The sequence below is a fragment of the Sebastes fasciatus genome, chromosome 22, assembly GCF_043250625.1.
Source record: "Sebastes fasciatus isolate fSebFas1 chromosome 22, fSebFas1.pri, whole genome shotgun sequence".
Classification (NCBI taxonomy): domain Eukaryota; kingdom Metazoa; phylum Chordata; class Actinopteri; order Perciformes; family Sebastidae; genus Sebastes; species Sebastes fasciatus.
In genome coordinates, this window is record NC_133816.1 from 6,573,541 (window position 1) to 6,598,794 (window position 25,254).

Sequence of the window (25,254 nt, forward strand, 5' to 3'; positions counted from 1 at the left end):
TACCATATTTATAATGTGGATTTTCACCATTACATTTGAAATTATACAACGCTGTGCCATTTACATTCTCAGTTAATAAAACATTTAAAAAAATAAAAATATTAAATTAATTAAAATTTATATTGAGTTGCTCTCATTTGGTTGTAGATAAGTGTTTTTTGCAGAAACTATTGCTTCATGCCAGTCATCCTCAATATATTCATCACCAAGATCACGCTCCCATTTCTATATGACCTTGCGTATATCTGAGGGATCTACGGAATAGAACAGCGAGTAGGAATGTGAAAGACAAAGTTTTGTATCTCTTCGCTTCAATACAAATAAATCTGTCGCTAAAAAAGGGAGGGTCTGTGGGGAGGTTTTTCACCTTTGATTGAATAAAGTCACGGACTTGAAGGTACCTAAAAAAAAAAGGTTCTGATCAGGTGTAAAATTTTTGTTGAAGTTGCTGGAAGGACAACTGTGTATTGTCCTGGTATAAATCCCCAACAAGCCTGATCCCTTTTGCATGCCATATATCAGAATCACTATTTCAAACTCCCTGGGCGAACTCTTTATTCTTAGTCAGTGGTATTAATGCATGTGATGGGAGGTTTTTCCCTAGATATTTCGTCGTATCTTGTCAGATTTTGATAGTATTGCGAATGATAGGATTATCCTTCATTTCAGGGGTTGTCTTTTTTTCCAGCATAGTTTGTGAGTTTACCTAACAAAAGGAGAAGGAAATGGGGAACCATTTACCACATTTATATGATTTCTGGTATTTAGATATGTGTACGTAGATGCATTACATGTCCATGTATTTTCTTGTCACAAAATATGAGGTATTATGTATATCCTCAAGGAATTGAAGTCTAACCATGACAGGAACAAATTGGGAATTATGTATGCACTTTTCCAAATCATGACAAACAAAACAGACATTGCAATCAGACACCTCCTTTTAAAGCGCATGTCGTACATATTATTGAAAAGGCTTTCCACATATTAATAAATACTATCAACACATTGTAGCAACGTCTGAGGCTTCAACTTTGCCATGTCTGTTAGCCAAGGCCTCTTTGTCTCAATGTTATTGGGTTTTAATTAGTTTCTACTTTAAAGTTTGATGATATTTTGAAAAGACTTTCTTGTAATCTGGGTTACTCCAGCTATGAAAAGCCCCCCTCCCCCCTGTGCCATCAGAAAGAATGAGAACTGATATTGTTCCCTTTACCGCAAGTCAGCTTCCCATTTGATTGCTTATCTCTTTTATTAGCTTGATGCTATTACTGGCATGGCTTCTTGGCTTTCATTATCCATTTTTATGCTGCAATATTCTCTTGGAATTGTTATCATAGGCGAGTTCATCTTGTCGCGTTGTTTATGCGTGATTGATTTGCGGGTTGCTGATCTCGCCCTCCACCCCTTGCTCAGTGCCGACTTGGCGGGTCGACAAGGTTACTTATTCACAGATGATAGACATCTTTATTAGGAGAAGAGAATGCTCTTTAAAACCTTAAGCGCAGGCATTTATCTGGAGCACGACGTCTTACGGCCCAACACCCGACATGCCCAAACCCATCCATCATGCAGACGACCCGAGTTCAGTCCGTTTGCCCTCTCCGTCAGCCTGAAGGACAGAGCAGGGCCGGAGATGGCAGCAAGAGACTGAGAAAAGCAGGGAGTGTTTGCCATGACAGAACTAAGCCTGGTGTAGGTCAGTACCCCCTTTGTGTTGACCAATACCGTTACCCTTTTTCTGCCCATCAGCATGATGCTGTAGGTTCTGCTGGAGGCCAAAGTTTACTAGATTCAACTAGTTTTTTTTGCTATAACATCTTGGAATCTGACAACATAAATGAGGTAGTTTTTCTCTGTTATTTTGTTTTAATGTATCTAGCAAAAGTAGATGACTTTGAAAATACTCATTATGGATTCTATTGGAAAAAGAGCCAGCCTTGTTTACCCAGCGGCCCTAGTTTTGAGTCTTTATGGATATATGCCCGTGTAATGAAGTTTTTGCCCAGTAGTGATGGCAAATGTCATTAATGCTTGCAAAGATGATGACTTGGAGTACTCACATTAAGCCAAAAGTGTGGATGCTACTTGTTTTCTTTAAGACCTATCATTCTCTCCTCCCGCTGTGTGTAATGGCACTTGGCATCAACGCTCGATGACGAGGCGATTTAATTTATCTCTCACTATTTAGTCTTTTCAAATGTGTGGCTTTACTCTGCCAAAGCTATAGTTATCACAATGATCCTTCTCCTCCAGTCAGACTGAAGTGCACACGCACACACGCACACACGCACGCACGCACGCACACACACACACACACACACACACACGCACACACACACACACACACACACACACACACACACACACACAGAGACACACACACACAGACATTCTTACACGCTTGGCTTCTGTAGTTGCGGAGATAGCTTGCTCAGCAAAGGCATAGCCTTTCAGGCTCGGTCTCATTCTGGAGCTCTGTAATCCTGTTGGTACTACAGAGGCTCTATAAAGCTCAAACAAACCCCTACAAGCTCATGAGCTAAATAAATATTATTAGTTAGGGCAGGTGGCTTACAGTTGGAAATAGCATGTTGTGCATGCAGTATTTAGATACTCTACTCTTTGTTTTTTCCCATTACTTAGTGGGTCTGATGGCTTTTAACCTTATTGACCAAAAAGTGAATCAGTGTAATGTAATAATTTCCAAATGAGGGCTATTCTAGGCCTATTCAGAATTTCAACATTTAACATGGCAGTTCCCTTCATCTTTATTGGCCAGCTAAATGGTCTTTTCCCAGAGCTTTAATTATTCATAGATATTAAAGTTTAAATCCACTGGCTCTTGGGTATGCAGTCGTACCGCTTTGAAATAAAGGTCATTAACATTAGATGATATTAGCTTAACTGTTCAGAGATACTTTGTATCTTTGTCTTGTGGTGCTTAAAATGTACCCAGTGTTTTTTCACCGGATGAAAATCTATGTGTGGTTGGCTTAGTATTCAGAGCTAACTTCTGATTAAAGAAGTCATTTATTATCTGGATGTTTCAAAGTTATACAAATATGGAAACTACATCAGCCAGTTTCCTTAAGCACATTCACAATAATGTGATATAAAGACAAAATTACAAGGGATTATATGGATTATTTTTTTAATGGAATCTCTTTTAATGGATACAACACATATCAGATTGTGCTATATGTAATTATATAGGATTAAGCAATTATGATTCAGAAGTTGTATACCCTCTAAGAGAAGAAAAACCTGCCGCTATTGTTGAAATTCTGTTCTCCATCTCTAAGCCTGACACTGGTAGTGAAATAAGAGGTCACTGTTGAGGCAATGAATATGTGAAATCAAGTGTGCCAGTGTGATGCCTGATTCTTTTCCTGTGGAATTTTGGGCAAATTGATTATTCATGCTTGGCTGCCGTTTTATATTAGGGCCCCTGATGCCCCTAAGATGATTGCTTACATGTGCTAAACTGATCTATATTTGAAGTTTAATCAGCATTAGAGAACCATTAGCCTCTTTGACATCATAACAGAATGGTAGCTGGAATGGCAGTAATAATTGGTCATTGTTGATTAGATGCAGTCCAAACATTTGGTCTGACTGTATTTGTGTAAACATCATAATAGCCTGTTAACACCACTCAAATGCAAAGATACTGTGTCTGTAATAGGTATGAACCTCCCATGGTGAATGTAATAAGTCTTTTTGGACACATGAACAGAAAAAAGAATTATAATACAAAAGCACAACATTATCAGGTCAATAATAGTGAGAGAGACCAAGGCCCTGTTCAGACCTGGCATTAACATGAGTCTTGGGTGATCCGATCACAGGTAGACAACTCTAACGGGGTAACTGGGGCGGCTGTAGCGGCAGCGGGAGAGGGTTAGAGTGGGTCTGCCGACGAATCAGCTTCCAGGATTTCCATTTTCTCTCGACAAATCATGTGGCGGCTTTCCATTTTCACTGCCGACGTCATCCATTTTCAATACCGACGTCATCCATTTTCACCGCGGATACAGCCAATCGGAGCTCTGGATTCCATTTTCAGGCAACGAATCGTGTGGCTGATCTCCGCCACGTCATCCATTTTTGAATAGCCAATCACAGCCGTCCCAGCGGACGCGATGCGGAGGAGGGACTTTTGAACTATTCACTGCCGTCGTCGCAGAAACGCCTATTCAGCTACAGACAGGTAAATGCCATTATTAACATTACGTAACATTGATATTGGGTTCTCTTAGACAATACGGATTAAACGTGTTTTAGCTTTCTGGCGTTTTTTAATGTGGGCTGATTAAGAGTCGCTGTGAAATCAATGAATAGGTTTGTAATGTTACTCTGTCTGAGCTCACCTGGCTTTAATTATGTTAGCTAGACTTGGTGAATAAGTTACCAATCACTTTATAATCTGTTCAGAGCTCTGATCATTATGCTGAGGCTACGTTACAGTTACAGTTACAGTTACATAGAGGTAACGTTACTCCTACTGTATGAGCTCCTCAGCGTTGTTAAACTAACACAGTCCCTTCTTTTAGCTCAGACAGGTAACTGTAAGATAACTGTGGTGTTATATTAATGATTATATGATCATAAACGTTATGTTAATACTAAAGCTATATATACATATACAGTATGACTGCTGCTGTTTAGCTTCTTAGCGTTGTGAAACAAAGTTTACTATCACAGTCACTGTTTTTAGCTCAGACAGGTAACAGTCAGATAACTGCTGTGTTATATTAATGTTCATGATTCATGATTATATGATCATAAACGTTATATTAAATGTTCATACTAAAGTTATATAAACATGACTGTAGTTTGCAAGGTTTTTCAAGGTAAAAGAAACATAATTATCATATGTGTGAAATTGTTTCTACATATAAGTTTTATTTCAATGTCTGTTTTGACTTCTCCAGGCTGTCGGTCATCCTGTATCCTCTGCCCCAGAAGCTCAGCCTGCAGTCCAGTCTGAATCCTCACCTGGTGTCTCAGGTGGCAGAAATACAGTTGGTAAGTAATGTTTACATAAACCTCACAATAAAGCAATAGTAACAGTTGGGTCGAATCTATTTAACATACAACAGACAGCATACGGACATTAAGACACTATATGTTACATGTAGTGTAATTTCACAGCAGTTTATCCTGTTTATTTGCTTACTGATGACAAATTGTATGTTTAGGGGACGGGCATGGTGTGCCAGGTATGGATCGGGTTGACAGCCCTGCAGAGCACCTGGTAGAACTGAGGACACAGACCTCCATGACTCTCAGCAACCAGCAGGTTAGTAATATCTGTAATTTGGAATACCATGCTTAGTCCAAAAAGAATAAGACAATGTTGTTGTTTTCATTTCATTAATTACTCACATAAGCCTGTTGTGTGAATAAATATTCAGTCTCTGTTGTTCTTTTCATGTTTTTTTATAAGGGAAGCACAATTGTGGCCCTGTAGCAAAACCTGCTGGACGTTGACAGAGGGCCCAGCAATCTACAGTGGGCTGGTCACTGCCGGAGGCCCCGCTGGAGTCTGAGCTGAAGGAGTTTCTGGTGAATCTGTGTGCTGTAAATCATTCTGTCTGATGTTGCAGGGAATCAGACCCAATGACAAACATTAAGAATAGTATTATCTTCTTCAAATGATTTGTTCTTGTTGTTTCACGTGTTCCAGGCCCAAAGACAATAAAGTTAAAGCTTTAATATCATTACTGTCTCAATTCATGTGTATTCCTATGGTTATTTTTTTAATTAATTACACACAGCAAGTCCATCCCAATATTGCTCAACTATTCTCCAGTACATTATGATTTATTCTACTAACATTTTGACCTATCTTGCCTAACAGTTCATTAATCAGTCATAAGGAGGATGTATGCAATAATAATAATGCAAAACATCATCATGGATGATGATAATGTTTTGTATATTTGTTATCTGTAGTAATCTACCAGTTATATGACTGTATAAGGAAACCTGAACGATTTTCAATATTAATGTATTAGTTGCAGTGCACAAGTCTTGCATTAAAATTATATCTTGAGTCAATTCAAGTTTACACGAGCAACACAAACTATTTTTTACTGCATATTATAAACTTCGACCCTGCCAGAGACGAGATTCGAACTGCCTCTCAAGTGGACATGTATTCTTCCCCCCGAAAAGCACAAAAAATAATGTTTTTATTCTTTAACAAAAATACTATGGTGTATAAAGACTTCAAAACACCATGTGGGTGAAAATAAGAGCTACAGAATTGTGTTTTCTTCTCTCTTTCTCTCTTTTTCTTTCTTTTCCTCTCTTTTCCTCCTCTTTTCCTCTCCACCCTTTCTCCCCCTTTTTCCACCTTCTTCCCCCGCCCATCCACACTATTGTTCCCCAGCTTTGGCTCAGAGGGTAGAGCATGTCGTCCACCAATCGGAAGGTCGGTGGTTCGATCCCCGGCTGCTCCAGGTCACATGTCGATGTGTCCTTGAGCAAGACACTTAACCCCAAATTGCTCCCGAAGGCATAGCCATCGTTGTGTGAATGAGTATTTAGAATAGCGAGTTGACACCTTAGCAGCCTCTGACCTTAGTGTATGTATGAATGCTGACATGTAGTGTTAAACGCTTTGAGTGGTCGAAAGACTAGAAAAGCGCTATATAAATGCAAGTCCATTTACCATTTAACTAAGCTACATCTGTTCACACCTGGCATGCAATGCATCTCTACATGCGTTTTGAGTGACCACTTGTGATCAGATCACACTTCCCCGCTCTATATGTAAATAAATACAGCAATACAGCAGACGTTGCGACGTCATACTATAGTAATGTCAGTAGTAATATCTTACATATTCTCTGTTACATTTTGTTAACATGAAAATATAAGGATGTTGTCTACCGGCGGTCCCTGGGACCTCCGTGCCGCTGACACCGCCGCCATAGCTTCAGAGCGGGGGACGATGTCAGCTCTATGCAGAGCACTGGAACAAAAACACAGACACGTCACATTCACAGTATGATAACAATGCCCTTCCTATGCCTAGTCTGACATTAAAATATTGCTATAGCCTATAAATTAAATATAGTTGTACCAACAGGATACAGTAGCGCACCGAAGCTATGCTGCGAGACAGACAAGTGCTCACGTCTGCCTATCTATTCCCATGAGAAGCGCAGTGAGACCCCGCTGATCCAAGCGGGACGTCAGTTGAGTAGGCGGTCCTTCAATGTGATCCAGGACACATTCGCGTACACACTGCTAAAAGAATGTGGCCATATGTGGTCCCGAGACCACCTCCAAATGTGGTCTTGGTGATCGGATCTCAATGCGTCTTGAGTGCGTTCACACCTGTATTTAGTTGTTGTTTGTGATCAGATCACACGGGACGCATGTTAATGCCAGGTCTGAACAGGGCCCAAGAGACTACCGTCCACAGTGAGCTGATTAGATGAAACATTGCACATAATAGGCTCTTGCCACTCCAAGACATAACCAATATCAGCGAGACCTTTCAACTGTGCAGTTCCTGTTGCGTGGAAAAGCACGTGCACTGTGCATCACACCAACAGTGCCAACAGTATGAAAATCAGGCACATTAGAGGTTGCGTTAATAAACTGTCTGTACTCGAAAGCAAATATTTGCACATCTCTCACTTAGGTTCAATATTCCAGTATGTGTGGGGTTGTTTGGAAACCGCCTGACTGCTGGGCTACGCTGTTCTATCACTGCAGTGAGTAATTATCAATATCATCCCAGCCCTGGAGCAGATTTCACTTTATTAGATACAGTATGATGGTTCACACGGTGCTCCATGTGAGTGCAGTCCAAAGGTGACTCACAAATCTTTGTGGGTTTTGATTAGTGAAAACCATGATTGACTTTTCAGGGTGTGATCGATGAGAGCCCTCACTGCTGATGGTTCAAAATGGCACGCCTTCAGTATTGATAAGCACTCATTGGGGAGAAAAAAGTGTACTTGTTGGATTGCAGGCAGCATCTGCGACTCCCAGGTAATGGAACTGTCATTCTTCCTCTTTCAGATAAAAATCGTCTCCCCCCCCTTTCCTCTTTCCTTCCTGCCATCTTCTGCCATATTAAAAGGGTTATAAATTCAGCAAGGTGGCGACACCATTACTGAAATAACTTGGCTGTTTCTTTTTTTATTGCTCCTGCAGTCTAAAACAGACAACTGTCTGAACAGCCAAAAAAAATAGTTTATTTGCATGACAATACAAAAATCAACCTCCTCACTAGCGTAATCAACCAGTGTTTGTTTTTCTGCTTTTTTTCTGCATCTTGTTCTGCTTCCCATGAAAGAGGCCCACAGTGCATAGCATCTACAGTATATCCTGCTGTTGACTTAATGTGCTGTTAGCATGCATGTTGAACATAAAGTAGCACAGGTCAGAATTTGCACTAATGCTTCTGTAGCCCACTCTTGTTTTTAAAATGAGCAACAATAAATCAAGGTTGACATTCAGTTCAGAGATTTTGTATATTTGCACAATATGCTGTAATTGCCTGAATAATTGACTTGTGGAAGCTGAGACTATTTCCTGTAAATAACATGCTTGCTTCTTGCTACAGTTATTATTATTATTATTATTATTATTAAGTTATTATGGAGAGAGGAGGGCTCATCATCGATCATCATCATCATCATCATTGTATCTCTAACTGGATTGAAAGGGTGAGAGGTGACTACCTGCCCTGATTCCCTTGTGTTGTTTTGCTGAGGGGTCAGTGTTACATGTCATATGAATAGGGTTGCAAAATTGCAGGAATATTCAAGGTGGAAACTTTCAATGGGAATTAACAAGAATTTATGGGCAATAGAGGGATAAAATGGAAATATAGGATTTATCTGCTCAGGCTGTATTTACCATTTCATATGCATATAGAATCCAACCTTTTACCATATCATAAGCAGACATAATCTATCAATTTGCCAAATACACCCATTAATTCAAAAATCCAAATACATAAGATGTGGTGAGTTTGCTAGCTAGCAAGTTGACTAATGGGGGAAGCTACTTTGAAGACTAAAGCCGACAATGTGGGCTATCTGCAAACTTAGTGTTTAAAGTGAACAACTAATTTATAAAATAAATGTTTACAAAAAAGAATGAACGGAAATAGATTAACACTCCGCAATTAACATGCTCAATTAAGCTTCATCCCACATGGTAACAGCTAAACTAGCAGAAGGTGTTAACAAGTTATAAACTGCATACTTTGCTTAGGCTACTATCATCTGGGTTACTGAAATATCCTAAAAAATATCAAATATATTCACTCCAGTAATGTAATCAAAACGCATGTGGACAGTGCAGTCGTTTTGGCTGCACATGTGATGGGAGAATGCACTGTGCATGCAGAGGAATTTTTTTTTTTTTTTTTTTTTTCATTATGATTTAATGGGATGCTGAATGCAGTGCATGGTCACAATTCAATTAAATTGGCCATACGACGTTGTGTTGTTTTGTGTATTTACCCCCCAAATTAATTTAACCTCCCTTGGAAAAATTTTTTGCAACCCTTACACATGACTCATACTGTATTTCTGCATCCCTTCCTACAGTTATTCTATTTCGAGAGCAGCTAAGATGTGTGGGATTTTTCAGGCAGTTCACTGACTGTGTGTGCGTGTGTCAGAGAGATGGAAAGAGAAAGAAAGAAAGAAAGGTGAAAGTAGGAGGAAAAGTAGAAAAGAAAATAGAAAGGGAAGCAGAGTAGGAGTTAGGAAGACACGTCTCCAGAGATATTAGGGCTGCTGTGTACTTTGGGATGACTGGTATACAGAGTGAATGAATATTATAATTAATATAGAAGAGCATATGGTCATGGAGTCCACATGAAACGAGCAGTGTCCCAGTGGACTGAAATTGTGTGCTTTTGCTCTCAGCCCATAAATTATTGTGACCAGTAAGATGTTTGATACATGTCTGTGATTACAGTATTAAAATTTATGTCTCATAATTTTGGAGAATCTGTGATCTTATACCATCCATCCATCCATCTTCAACCGCTTATCCGGGATCGGGTCGCGGGGGCAACAGCTCCAGCAGGGGACCCCAAACTTCCCTTTCCCGGGCCACATTAACCAGCTCTGACTGGGGGATCCCGAGGCGTTCCCAGGCCAGAGTAGAGATATAATCTCTCCACCTAGTCCTGGGTCTTCCCCGTGGTCTCCTCCCAGCTGGTCGTGCCTGGAACACCTCCCAAGGGAGGCGCCCAGGAGGCATCCGTGCTAGATGCCCGAACCACCTCAACTGGCTCCTTTCGACGCAAAGGAGCAAGGACTCTACTCCGAGTCCCTCACGGATGACTGAGCTTCTTACCCTATCTCTAAGGGAGACGCCAGCCACCCTCCTGAGGAAACCCATTTCGTCCGCTTGCACCCGCGACCTCGTTCTTTCGGTCATGACCCAACCCTCATGACCATAGGTGAGAGTAGGAACGAAGATTGAACGGTAGATCGAGAGCTTTGCCTTCCGGCTCAGCTCTCTTTTCGTCACAACGGTGCGGTAAAGCGAATGCAATACCGCCCCTGCTGCTCCGATTCTCCGACCAATCTCACGTTCCATCGTCCCCTCACTCGCGAACAAGACCCCGAGATACTTAAACTCCTTCACTTGGGGTAAGGACTCATTCCCTACCCGGAGTAGGCAAACCACCGGTTTCCTGCTGAGAACCATGGCCTCAGATTTAGAGGTGCTGATTCTCATCCCGACTGCGTCACACTCGGCTGCGAACCGATCCAGTGAGTGCTGGAGGTCGCAGACCGATGATGCCAACAGGACCACATCATCTGCAAAAAGCAGCGATGAGATCCTCAGCACACCGATCTGCAAACCCTCCTCCACCCGACTACGCCTCGATATCCTGTCCATGAATATCACGAACAGGATTGGTGACAAAGCGCAGCCCTGGCGGAGGCCAACCCCCACCGGAAACGAGTCCGACTTATTGCCGAGGATCCGAACACAGCTCTCGCTTTGGGCGTACAGGGATTGGATGGCCCTGAGAAGTGCCCCCCTCACCCCATACTCCCGCAGCACCCCCCACAGTATCTCCCGGGGGACCCGGTCATATGCCTTCTCCAAGTCCACAAAACACATGTAGACTGGATGGGCATACTCCCAGGCCCCCTCCAGGATCCTTGCGAGAGTGAAAAGCTGGTCCGTTGTTCCACGGCCAGGACGGAATCCGCATTGTTCCTCTTCGATCTGAGGTTCGACTATCGGCCGAACCCTCCTTTCCAGCACCTTGGAGTAGACTTTACCAGGGAGGCTGAGCAGTGTGATACCCCTGTAACTGGCACACACTCTCTGGTCCCCCTTTTTGAAAAGGGGAACCACCACCCCGGTCTGCCACTCCTTAGGCACTGTCACCGACTTCCACGCGGTGTTGAAGAGACGTGTCATCCAAGACAGCCCCTCCCCACCCAGAGCCTTCAGCATTTCTGGGCGGATCTCATCAACCCCCGGGGCTTTGCCACTGTGGAGTTGTTTGACTACCTCAGTGACTTCCACCAGGGTAATTGATGATGGTCCCCCATCAGCTTCCAGCTCTGCCTCTACCATAGAGGGCGTATTGGTCGGATTCAGAAGTTCCTCAAAGTGCTCCTTCCACCGCCCGATTACCTCCTCAGTTGAGGTCAACAGTGTCCCATCCTTACTGTACACAGCTTGGATGGTTCCCCGTTTCCCCCTCCTAAGGTGCCGGATGGTTTTCCAGAAGCACTTTGGTGCCGACCGAAAGTCCTTCTCCATGGCTGCTCCGAACTCCTCCCACACCCGCTGCTTTGCCTCCGTCACGGCAGTGGCTGCTGCTCTTCGGGCCCGTCGGTACCCTGCAACTGCCTCCGGAGACCTCCGAGATAACATATCCCGGAAGGCCTCCTTCTTCAGTCGGACGGCTTCCCTGACCACCGGTGTCCACCACGGTGTTCGAGGATTGCCGCCCCTTGAGGCACCTAAGACCTTAAAACCACAGCTCACCGCCGCAGCTTCAGCAATGGAAGCTTTGAACATCGTCCACTCGGGTTCAATGCCCCCAACCTCCACAGGGATGCCAGAAAAGCTCCGCCGGAGGTGTGAGTTGAAGATCTCTCGGACAGGGGCCTCCTCCAGACGTTCCCAGTTCACCCTCACTACGCGTTTGGGCTTACCAGGTCTGTCCAGAGTCTTCCCCCACCCTCTGACCCAACTCACCACCAGATGGTGATCAGTTGACAGCTCCGCCCCTCTCTTCACCCGAGTGTCCAAAACATGCGGCCTCAGATCAGATGATACGATTACAAAATCGATCATCGACCTTCGGCCTAGGGTGCTCTGGTACCACGTACACTTATGAGCATCCTTATGTTCGAACATGGTGTTCGTTATGGACAATCCATGACTAGCACAGAAGTCCAACAACAAACGACCACTCGGGTTTAGATCAGGGAGGCCGTTCCTCCCAATCACGCCACTCCAGGTGTCTCCATCGTTGCCCACGTGCGCGTTGAAGTCTCCCAGGAGAACTATGGAGTCCCCTACTGGAGCCCCATACAGGACTCCATTCAGGGTCTCCAAGAAGGCCGAATACTCCGAACTGCTGTTTGGTGCATACGCACAAACAACAGTCAGAGTTTTCCCCCCCATAACCCGAAGGCGTAGGGAGGCGACCCTCTCGTCCACCGGGGTAAACTCCAACGTAGCGGCACTCAGCCGGGGATTTGTGAGTATCCCCACACCCGCCCGGCGCCTCACACCATGGGCAACTCCAGAGAAGAATAGAGTCCAACCCCTATCCAAGAGTACGGTTCCAGAACCGAGGCTGTGCGTAGAGGTAAGCCCTACCAGATCCAACTGGTAGCGCTCCACCTCCCGCACAAGCTCCGGCTCCTTCCCCCACAGAGAGGTGACGTTCCACGTCCCCAGAGCCAGCCTCTGCCGCCCGGGTCCAGTCCGTCGAGGTCCCTGGCCTTCACTGCCACCCGTGTGGCAGCGCACCCGACCCAAGCGGTTCTTCCTGCAGGTGGTGAGCCCACAGGATGGAGAGGAGGGGGGTGCCACGTTCCTTTTTCGGGGTATCCCCGGCCGGGCTCCGTGGCAAGCCCGGCCACCAGACGCTCGTTGACGGGCCCTCCGTCTGGGCCTGGCTCCAGACGTGGGCCCCGGGCTTCCTCCGGGCCGGGTAACTCCTCCTCTGCCTCGTGTCGTCCTCTATCTTATACTAAGAGTTTAATATCTTGTAAAGCCTACAAGCTGCAAGGCTCTAATTAATTTCCCATGACTAAATGTGATTTAATTTACTGCACATTCAGTTTACAACAATTTCCTAAAAATGTTTTAGGTCAAGTAACCACATTGTGATTGTCAGTGCTCCATATTCAGCTGGGTGTTTGTTATGGAGCAGTTTTCATCAATCAGGCTGTTATCTGATTTGGCACCTGGCGTGATCAGTTGGTACAACATGCTGCCGACATCCCTGATAAATAAACCTGGAAGAACTATCCATCCCATCTGCCCCTACATATGTCATCTGATGTAACTGACTGGGATGGGAGCTTACACCTTACTGAGTCAGAATCAGCACATGCTTGGCTGCCAGGTGGTTGTAATACATTCACTCAGAGGCTAATGTATGAGTCCTTTCATTAAAAGAGAATGCCAATTAATTTGAGTTTTAAGAGCTCCAATGCGCTGTTCAATAGAGGAACAGCACGGACCTGCCTGGTTGAAAGAATTAAATTCACTTTGTGTGCCCGGAAGATATTTAATTTTGTAAACGTTGCCGCTTTTGTTCTTGACTTGGTGTCTATATATGTGCAGAACATGCACCTGCATACCAAAGAAGCCTTTCTTCTCTGTCACACAGCTACTGCCTTTTCAATTTTACTCTGTGAGTAATGCTTTCTATATTTCAGAGTGGCATCAATGATTAAAATCTAGGATACCCGATTATTGGTGGGGAAATTGGACAATAGTAGTTTTTCCTCTAAAGCCTTGTTAGAATAGCATTACTGACTTAGTGTGGGTAATATAATTATGTCAATTAGTCCTGATAACCAAATAAAACAGTCTGCCGTTTTTAGTACCTTTTTTAAAGCATTCAGTTAAAAAGTACATCAAGTCCTGTCTGAAGTGATTTCACTCAGACTATTTGTATTTGAACCTGTCAGAGATCTAAACCAAAGTCTGTACTCAGATCCTGTTTTGATTATTCTTTGCGCATGCAGTCGTCCTGTATTGTTATAACTGAAGTATATCAAAATCAATCTGTGGTCACTTATGACTTGTGGTTGATTGTGGACAGTATGGTACAGTGGTATATACAAATTAATCAACAGTAAAAATGAAACTGAATAAAAATAACGAGCTAACTAAATCAACTACTGACGTCATGAATATCTTGATAGTTAAGTTTGGAACATTTTGGTTCACCACCGAGATCCTTCAGTTTCCAGCCAAACAAATAATCAGAAATATAAGAAGAAACACTTGGTACATTATCTGAGATATGAGGAAATGTCTCTCCTACGCCATCAATTTCTGTGTTCATAAAAAATAACAAAACCTGTAATTTATTACTTATCATACCTATTATATTTCTGTGTCATGGGATCTGCGAGAGATGTATTATATTATTCAGCAGGACTGCATGAAAAATGTAAGCAGTATAGGACTAGGAAATTATATCAACAAGTACTGAACCATGGAAAAGAAATGGAGCACTTGTTCCCTCATTTCAACCCTGTATAATATTCTTGTCAGGGCTATGAACATATCTGGTTGGGCTTAGTGATTTTACAGTGAGCTTAACATACTTTACATTCTTCTGTAATTTGTAATGTCACTATGTTATATTTAAACATCACTTATGATATTTCTCGCTCATACATTGTATCGCAGCTGCTCAACAGTGGCTTTATATATTTCTCCTACAGTATACTATCGGAAATATAGGGACTGTCAGTCTACGCCTCTACATAAAGAGGGAGACGAGGACAAATAGTCAGTTTATTGGTGTGATAAATACCATTGACACTTGAGTCTCTGTGGTATGGAGATCCAATAGAGAGGTGCAGGGATGATGTATTTTTGCAGGCCAACCCGTAAATTAGAATCGCACAGGTTCCCTCAACAAAAAGCCAAAGGGTTTTGGATTATTATAGAAAAACAAACATTTATGATACTTACATGTTTTGTTCCATAAGATAATCTTCACAAATGAACACCGCTTTTATGATTTTCAAAGCGTGAATGTAATCGCCTGAAGTAAAAAGCTAACGTTAGGCTATAAACGAAATACACCACAGTCTCATGAACGCAGGTATACACAGCAAGGTTGTAAAGACTGACTAGCCGGCGTGATGACGTTTTGTAGTCTCATTTAGCCACTTGTTAGCGACCGCCTTTTTGAAGACCTATAAAAGCTTCAAAATTCATGAGTCTGGTATTTACCGAGATATTTCATATCGCGAAACAAAAGGTTAAAATCTCTTAAACTTGTGTTAACCCCACACCGTATTTCAGGTTTTAGGCCTCATTCCTGCAGCACTCTATAGCCGCTAACAATGATTACAACCTATAATGCCTTAATTATCACTTAATTATGGAACTGTTGATGTGATGAATAATGGTTTTAAAGCTGGAATTCAATAACTTTCATATGTTTTGGACTTGCTGACATTTTGGAAACTACAGTATAAGTATGTTACAAACATTCCACACTGAGACTCAAAAGTCTGAGAACATGTCTTGTTAATGCCTACTGTAAAACTCAGTATAAGTATTATAAGTATTCAGTTTAGTTTACATATCTCTTCCCAACTTTGATTCTGTTTAATGTCTGCTGACATGACTTTTCTTATAGGTAAATTCGGATATGCCTTTTTAATGTTCATGCACTGCTTTTCAATTATATGCCCATTTTCCACTTCACCTCAGGGGATGGGGAGGACTCCATTATGTGTCCCCTCACACAAAGAAACTTCCATTTTCCTCCAGACTTTCAATATGTCTTAAGCTATGATGGCCTACACATCCTTATTTCTTTTCTGTATGGAAAATGGGGATGATAAAAGTGCAGAGGAAATCCTTTTCCTTTTTCATTATTTATTTTCACAATATGCGCTCATTACCTATTATCTACAGTACTGGCAGTTATTATTATATATATATTTGAATAAACAAGAGATAACTGAAATCCCCCATCTCTTTCCGCAACCTTGGCCCAGACCTGGAGCTTTAGATAATGAATGCAATTAAGGGCTTGCTGCATTAAACCTGCTGGTAAACAGTGGGTTTAGAGCTGCACAATGTTAGCCTTATTGTCGGTTTTTAGGGAAGAAAAAGGGGAGATAGGAGACTGTATCCATGAAGGAGAAGACATTTTGACAGAATAGAAATTGCTCCCACATACAGCAGTTAAGGCAAGTTTTAGAAGTGATTATCACTGTAAAAAAGTAAATACATTATTTAGATTTGTAATTAATGTAGATGTATAGGGGGCACCTGTAAATAATTCCAATTATTTCTCATTAATTAGGGATGCACAGTAGTGTATTTGTCACTTATATCCGATAACTAATGATTCAGCAGATGCCTGCGCATATTTTTCATTCTCTTTGAATACCCCCAAGTGTCTAGTTTCCATCAGTCTAGTTTTGCCACAGTACCAAGGCTGTAACTGATGCTTTGGTAAAATGTAGATACCAAAAAAGACACAGCTTTATTGGTACTTGTCCTGATTAATTGCTAAAAAAAAGTGCCTGCTGTAGCACAAGGAAATTGTGACCCAAATTATTTCAATCTAAATGCACAACACGTTAATTTTTTTTCTTAGCATGTTCAAACCTTTATTATTCTTGATCCCAAAAGCTTCCCTGTGATGCACTTATAGCCACACTTAATAACACAAAGATTTGAATATCCAAAAGAGGGATGTTTTTTTTTTTTTTTTAAATGCATTTGACATTAGCCATCCGTTAACTGTTCTTAAATGAGAATTGACTACAGCCCTGAAATTGTACACAGACTATCTCAGTTCATTGGTTAGCACCAATGTTCCAAAAGGTATCTTATCCAATTTTGATGTGGACTGTACTGAACTGTCAGTGCGAAAGCGCCCTAAGCTATTCTGTATCAAAAACTGTGCAGCCACTGAAGGTGCTCCACAAATCTTTAGTTTATGACATACCTCCTGCCTCCTTGGCAGCAAATAACTTAACTTGTATGTGAACATTTTCAGAAGAAGACAAATAACACACCAGTTTAAGCCTCGGGCTAGACAGACCAAGCTCGACCATCATAGTTGGAGAGCAGCAGGAAAGTTTTTGAGATTGCAGTGCAGCTTTAGAAAGGTGCGTAAAGTCGATATGGTTGACATGTGACTGTAGTGGCACACTGTGAGGCCATTTTATCTGCCGTGGATAGAAGCAGTCCTGTGGCATTTTTGTAATCTGTTTTCATTTTCTAATTTCCTGAGTGTACCAACAAGGTCTCCAGAGAGTGAGTACTTGTCATCATACAAATATTGTGCTCCACTTGAATCCAGCAGTAATGCCATAAAGCACTGCCAGGCACAATAGATATAGTTGTACTTCCTAGTCGGATCAATGTAATGGCAATACTTTCTTGATGGGATGTATCCTCTTTCTGAACTCACATTTTTTTTTTGCCTTCAGGTCTACTAGCTACGCCAGATAATTTTATGCCATAACATAACCCTTGAGCAGTGGTATGTTAAGCAATTTGTGGTATTTATTGGAGGAAACTTACTTGCATTGTAAAGTTCTCTGAAGATTATTACATTTGAAGTGGGTTTCTTGCATATCGAACTTACTCTAATAGCAGCCTCATGTTGAAAAGTGCCCGTCGTGTCTTGAAATGTGCATGCACACTGTTTCATTCACAGCCATTTGACTTAAAACGTAAGTTAAAAGAACTGCTCTGTAACCCATGACGCATCAGGAAGTGATAATTGGCCAGCCCTATTATGACATTAGATTATGACACTACTCTGAAACCTCCCCCCTAATAAGAATTATAGTGCAGGCTGGGAGCAGTCAGACCTTATTAAAATAAGAGGTTGTAGCTATGAATTCCATGTGTCAGAGGAGGGTGCTGACAGTTGTATCAGCTAAGCTGTCTTAAATCACGGCACAGTTTGCTACTATAACTTACTACCTGCTGAAAGCCATTTGGTGGCCTTGATGCAGAAAAGGACGGGAAAATATGGGGATTTTTTTAGTAACTATGATAGTTTTCATAATTGTTGGACACATTGAAGATATGGAGCACTAATATAAAAATGTATTTGGCATTGCAAACACCACACTGTTGACATTCAAGGTTCTGTTACCCAAATCCACTGTGTCCATTTTTTGTCTTTATATAATATGTTGCTGTAAAAAAGACTGTGGCATCTTGAGTGGGGAAAACAATGTTTTTTTTCTTTTATGTAACATAAAGTTTTAAGTTAAGAGTTCTGTGTTGATTTAGCATTGCACTCCTACAACATTACCGGACTCATGATGGACAGTAAAAATCTAAATCGATGCAGCAGAACCAGAGATATCGTCTCCATTATTCCACGCATCATTCTTCCTCGTCAATATACCTGGAGCCTATATTACCCACAATGCAACTTGATTGCTGACAGCTTGGTCAGAGATTCGGTTCGGTTGCACAAGTAATGGCTAATGTGTGGCTAATGTAATGTAGCTGGTGACCTCAAGAAGAGATGAGGAGTGGGTTACAGAGGTCTGTTAAGCTTACTTTTTTCTTCACCTCTACACCCCTTGATATTTTTCATTTTCAAACTTGTAGCCTCAACCCCAACTGACGCTGACTCAAGTGACATCACAATTTATCAGACTTCGCACAGCCACCCTCTGCAGCCACTAAAAGCTTTCTTCAACTTTTTTTCAAATATGCAGTAATACTCCCCAAGACCTGTAAACAGACATTGATGTGTAAAATCAGTGGAGTTCCCCTTTAATATTTTCTCAATGGCCATATAAACAGATGCTGGCATAACTATAATGTGCTTTAGTGATACTCCTTGTGAAAGATTACTACAGATGCCATTTGTAAATTGTAGTGAAACGTTGCCTTAGACTAAGGTAAAGTGTACTTATTAGTATAAAATCAAAACTTGAGTGAATGAAAATCCAATTTCAGATTCTTCTCTGTATAGAAGCTAATACCGGAGATGATCATTATAGCTCTGAAAATGTTGCATATAAATACAGTGCTCTCATATCTCTGACTAGTAAATAGTTTGAAAGGATCTGCATGCAGGTACTCATAAGCCTATTTGCCGAAGGGCAGACTGAGGAAGATCCGCAGGTGGGCTAAATAAAAGCATATTATTGGCCACCAGAAAACAATCAAATTAAAGCAAATGACACCTTTTCAGAAAGCCGGTGAGGGGTCTGTCAGCCTGATGGAATCCTCATTTCTCTGGACCATTTGGCAGCGAGTTGCACCCCTCTCCCCCTCGTTCTGCCTTAATGGCCACGCTGACAGTGACATGATATTCCACATAAAAGGAGCCAAGAGGAGCGAGACGGGGTGCAAAACTTCCATTAACGTGATCAGAAGTTGTGTTGCTTCAAGGCCTTGTCAGTGTTGCCCATTACTGCCTTGTCTGTTTTCCACAGTTTAAATTGTGCTAATGCTGTTGCTGAGATTTTGTGTTTAAGTGCTCAGTGCATGTTGCTTTGAGGTGTGCCTGTTTTTTGTTTTTATATATATATATAAAAGTTTGTGTCCAAACAATTTAGGCTATAGCTACTGCACTTATGATTATGAAACTTAAGCAGATGAGAATGGTTTGTCATGACACCCTATCTTGACATGATCATATTCATATTAACTAGGGCTGTCAAAGTTAATGCGTTAATGCAAATGTGTTTTAGCGCCACTAATTTCTTTAACACATTAACGCAACTAGCGATTTTTAGCTTGTAGCGGGCTCAGTTTTAAAGCTAAAGTGAAGATACTGACATCATAAGAAACTAGAAAAACCTAATGAATCCATTGGTAACAACCATGTCATATTACCTTATTGCTAAGGAGGTTAAATAACGCTCTAAACTTCTGCTAAATTTTGGCGAGGAAAAACTGGCATGGCCATTTTCAAAGGGGTCCCTTGACCTCTGACCTCAAGATCTGTGAATGAAAATGTGTTCTATGGGTACCCACGAGTCTCCCCTTTACAGACATGCCCACTTTATGCTAATCCCATGCAGTTTGGGGAAGTCATAGTAAAGTCAGCACACTGACACACTGACAGCTGTTGCAGCCTGTTGGGCTGCAGTTTGCCATGTTATGATTTGAGGATATTTGTTTATGCTAAATGCAGTACCTGTGAGGGTTTCTGGACAATATTTGTCATTGTTTTGTGGTGTTTATTGAAAATCTAGAAAAATGGATCACCAGATTTTTTTCTTCCATATGAAATGCCCTGCAGGAGTGCATATTTCTATGCCCATACATCGTGACACTTGTTTGCATAAAAACGTGCTAGTTTGTGTGTATCCAAGTGTACTAGATGCTCTCCAAACACCCCAGCTCCTCCCATCGGCCTCGTTCCGTCGGCACAACTTCGGCAGGCTAATTATAGCCGTCAATCACTGCTGTCTCCCCACAGTTTTTTACCCAGCAGCCCCTTTGTGCCCTTGCCCGCTGCCGCCCACGCTGCTTAGAGCCAGATTAGCTACAGCCAGGCGCAACGAGTTGAGCTGCATATGAGAGACGGAGTGAAAAGAAGAGAGGGGATTCAAGGGCTGTTGATGGGCTCACTGCTTGCTTTGATGGAGTTGGCTGTGTAGCTCCAATTTGGAGTACTGATGATATTCTGTTGAGCTTGACTAAATTAAAGTAAGGTACAGTGGACTTTAACTATAAAAATACACTAGGTATGCATTAAGAGACCATTTAAAAAAAAAAAAGTCCCCTTGTGTTATGCTGCCAAAGTGAAATATTTGCTATTTAAATGTTAGATCAAGTTAGGAATAGACTTCAAGAACATTAATCAACATTAATTAAACACTTTGATTCCACAACCCAGGCAACAGAAGTAGCTTATTATAGGCTTCCGCAGGTATGAGACTATACTTGCCTGCTGAAATGGCATCTCCTCCCTCTTACCCCCACTCTGCTCTTCTGGATATTATTACATTTTATACACCTAGGGGGCAGTGTTGTCTTTCCTTGTCTCAAGTCACAACCACTGTTGCAGTAATATACAAGGAGGTGACTGGATTTCATGTCCCTTTTACTATCTTTGTTGCCCCTTTCTGTTAGGGTGAGTTTTCCTTCAGAAGAAGGACATCCCACCCCACTGAGGTGAGATGTGAAAACAGACAGGAGAAGAGGAATGGTGGGCAAAAGACATGCATAATGAGAATGTATGCCCACTCTTTACTGCTGTGTCACATAGCATGGGTATATCATAAACTGTTTAAAGGCTACGATAACCCTCTGGTAGTTATAGCTCATCTATTATTTTAAATATGTGTTTGCTTTTTACTGTTTTAGTTGTAAAAAAAAAGCCAGACACATGAAAACTTTGGAAAACTTAAAGGAAAACCTCCAAAGGAAAACTTGGACTTGTAGGTTTGGGAATAAGAAATGGACATAATTACACAGAACTTTCTGGAAAGTCTAAAAACACAATTGCGCTTGTGTTCATGTCATTTGAGCAATGAATTGCTTCAGTCCTAACTTGCCCGAGAGACAGCAAGATGAAGGTCCAAGAACTGTCTCTCCATCTTTAATCATAGCAACAACCATTATGACTGCTGGAACAGAACTGATCTGAAAACAGCAGCCGCTTGCTATCTGCGCCCTGCAGTGGCTCCACTGTGGATACCATTACATGATAAACACCTTTCACTATCAGAGCCGAGTGCAGTGCAGTACTTGGAGTCCAAGAAAGTTGGATTTAGAAATGGCAACAGTAAACTTGTTGGATTGATTCTCTAACTAACTCAAATGTGCACTTTACATTTATTTTTGTGATCATAAAATACTCAGATCTAAGACCTAACTTGATTTAACACTTCTTTTCCTGCCTGTCCCACTGTTTATAATTCCACTCTTCCAAGCCAAATACCAGTGAGGCATTTTACTGATAGAAGGGCTCTAATGATCGAATCATGGGGCAACATATAAAAGCCCCTAGATTATTGGCATGAAATATACACCAGGCCATTTCCAAATATGGCTTTTACACGAGCATGCATATCTCATTACTCCCTGAGAGAAGCCAGCTCTTAAGTGTGATTGGTTCTTCAACTTTGCCCACCGAGAGACCATTTCACTATTCTGACTGGCTCGCTCACAGCGGGCTCAAGACCTTGTGTGAATGAATAGAGGCAAATGTCAGTGATGTGTTGCATACCTGCTGGGCAAACAACTTCCACCATCAGCAATTCTACTTGGCTCTACTTGTACCTGCTGTGAAATTAACTATGCATTCAATTTCTATCAGACAAGAAAATGATCCCCGCTGTCCACGTGTTTTGAGTGCAGAAAACTTGCAAAGGTGTGCAAAGGAGCAAACTGTTCAATTGGAGGGAATATTTGCCTTTCTGTGAAGTGCAATATTCATTCTCAGATTGATGAACACAATACATCAGAGTCAACTATGAAAGAGGGGGGATAGCAGCTAATACACAATGTTGATTTTGTGTATTATCAAATCCTTGTATGAAAATTCAGATTCACAACAAACCTCTGCTTTACCTGCCCCGGGTAGTATCAAGCTTTTTAATCCAAGCCTGCATCGCCTGCAGCCAAATTAATCTCATCTCTTGCCCTGTTGATGGCTCAAAGCCTTTTTACGTATTGATGATGTCACCACACTGCAGATATTTTTACACAGTGACTTTGCAGGTGTGTAACGCTTGTCTGAGATTGTGTCAGAAACCTGTCATCTGGACCGCACCACACTGAAAGGCAGGCTTTTGTTAAAGTGATACTCCACCTAAAAACTATCTTGAACATGAAACACTCACCCCTTGTATTGAGTAGTCTGAGCTGATTCAAACGTCCTCAGTACCCAGGTCATTTATCATAATAGCAAATATTAAGACAAAAAAAATAAAGCTAAGTCTATTTTTTTCTATATTTATTGTTCCTAAATCATAAATTATCCCCAGCCAAAGCTACATTTTTTTAAAATGCAAAATGTAATGTTTAATTGGAATTGCAATTGGATTGGAATTGCATATATGAAATTATTCAATTTAAGTTATAACATGGTATGAGATATGTCATTGTGATGTTGATGTATTTGTCCACTGTTTTGCCCTTTTCTAAAGTGAGATGAAATGAAAAAAATTTCTTTTAACCCCTTTAGATCACCTCCCTGGTCATATTGTGCACCTATTTAACAATATATGCAAAACAAATTACAGAATATAAATTTTAGTATTATTATATCAAAATTAAATTCCTATTTTCTTCCTGTAAAACAAAACATCTGCTTACATAAGCTAGTACAAACCAATTTCAATCAATGATATCATGACCTCATCCATCAATCAATATGCAATTTTTAGCGACAATGGAGGGCTCCATATCGCGCTACATTATTAGCTTGCCCATCCAAAGTATTTGATTTAAATTACTCTTGTAACTGTACACTGCTCAAATATTCTGTTTCAATGGGGAATCCCCACAGTACAGAGGCTAAAGATGTTCTAACTTCTGTTTCACTGGGGACTTTAATGCACATTAGAGCTCAGAGTGGAGCACAAAACTGTTGGGCTACCCTCAAAAGACAACGAGAATGCAGGAAGTAACTGATGAGCATTTCTAACTAATGTTGTTTTCTAACTTGTAAGACCTCGTACTGCTTGATCTGTAGCATTAATCTGCTTTGGTCTTTCTGTGCCTTACCTTTTAACATGGTTTTGACATAGTTTTTTATTGACCTTTCAGATTCTCTCATATTGCCTAAAACGAATGCCTCCGTTGGGTATGACTGGCAGGTAGGCAGAAGAGCTGATATTTCAGGAAAGACACCACAATGTTGTAGTTGTCAGATTTGTGACACATTTCTGGATCTACAGGCTAATGGATGAGCCAGGGTTGAGCCTCTTAAGGTAAAACGTTGGTTTTACCCAGACGCACCTTAAAGAAGCTCAGCCATGGGCTATGTACTGTTGCAAAAAGTGAATTTTTTTCTGTAGAGGGTTTGTTCTTCAGCTTTTCTTACATCTCTCTCGCCTTCCTCTGTCTTTGTCTCAGTGTTTTTTTTCCTGTCTGTCCCTCTTGCAGGCTCTAGTGAACACAAACAGCTTTTGCCAAGGGATTTGTGGATGTGTATGAATCGAGACTGAGACTTGGGAGCACTGGGCGTGCCTTTTGTTAATAGAATACGCATGGTTGGGTCTCCCTGGGGCTGTTAGCGATGAGAGGAGAATGAAAATGTTAATGTTTGTGGAGCTGTCGTGGATTCTCAAAGACCTCTTCAATTTACTTATGTACCCCCACAACAGTCCATAGGAGGAAGAATGAATTGCTTTAGAGGTCGAATACCTACATTTCATCCCACATTAAATTGGTTCAACTGCAAAACTAAGTTACATCACCAAAAGTTATACCTTGAACTTGCAGGTTAAGCTAAACTTGTTTAATGTCTAGTTATGATTGAACTAGTGATGTAAAAAGTGGCTGTAATATAACAGTAATTATGTATACATATGCCTCATTTCTCCTGTACAGATGTAGGGAAACAACTTTATTTACTCCAGAGACTGTTTGGTGAGTGTAGATACTCCTTTTCAGCAATGCCATTTCACACTCAGTTACCCACAACTTGGACCTGACCTGCTTCACAGGAGCAGTTGAGGCATGAGGGCATTTGGGAGGGGCAGTAGTCTCCGAGTGAGGGGAGCACATTTCTAGCTAAATCTTTTTCACCAAGTTATGGGCCTTTTCACACAAAGCGCGGCAACGGCACCACTGCGCTCTGAAACCCATCCTTTCCAATGGCTTGCGTGGCGCAACAACGACTTTTCGCTGCACCTGGTTGAACTTTGGGCGCGACGCTCTCCGATATGCGCTGAACCCAGTGGCGAGTGCAGCGCAAACCACGTTCTGTGTGAAAGGGCCATTATCGATGGTGGTCAGTTGTCCTGTCGTTCCTTGTCTTCAGCTCCAAAATAAGCTTGCATGAGCACAGTGGCCTTCTGCAGTCATAATTTTACTTTTTGTTTATGGTGCAATAAACTGTAT

General features: G+C 41.6%; 1 long non-coding RNA gene across 1 annotated transcript; it reads left to right on the plus strand.

Moving 5' to 3' along the window:
* The first annotated feature begins 4,686 nt into the window (after window positions 1-4,686).
* Window positions 4,687-5,726, plus strand: LOC141761152 (uncharacterized). Its single transcript, XR_012592537.1, has 3 exons — window positions 4,687-5,031; window positions 5,205-5,305; window positions 5,453-5,726. It is a non-coding gene; the product is annotated as an uncharacterized LOC141761152 (long non-coding RNA).
* Window positions 5,727-25,254: the final 19,528 nt, after the last annotated feature.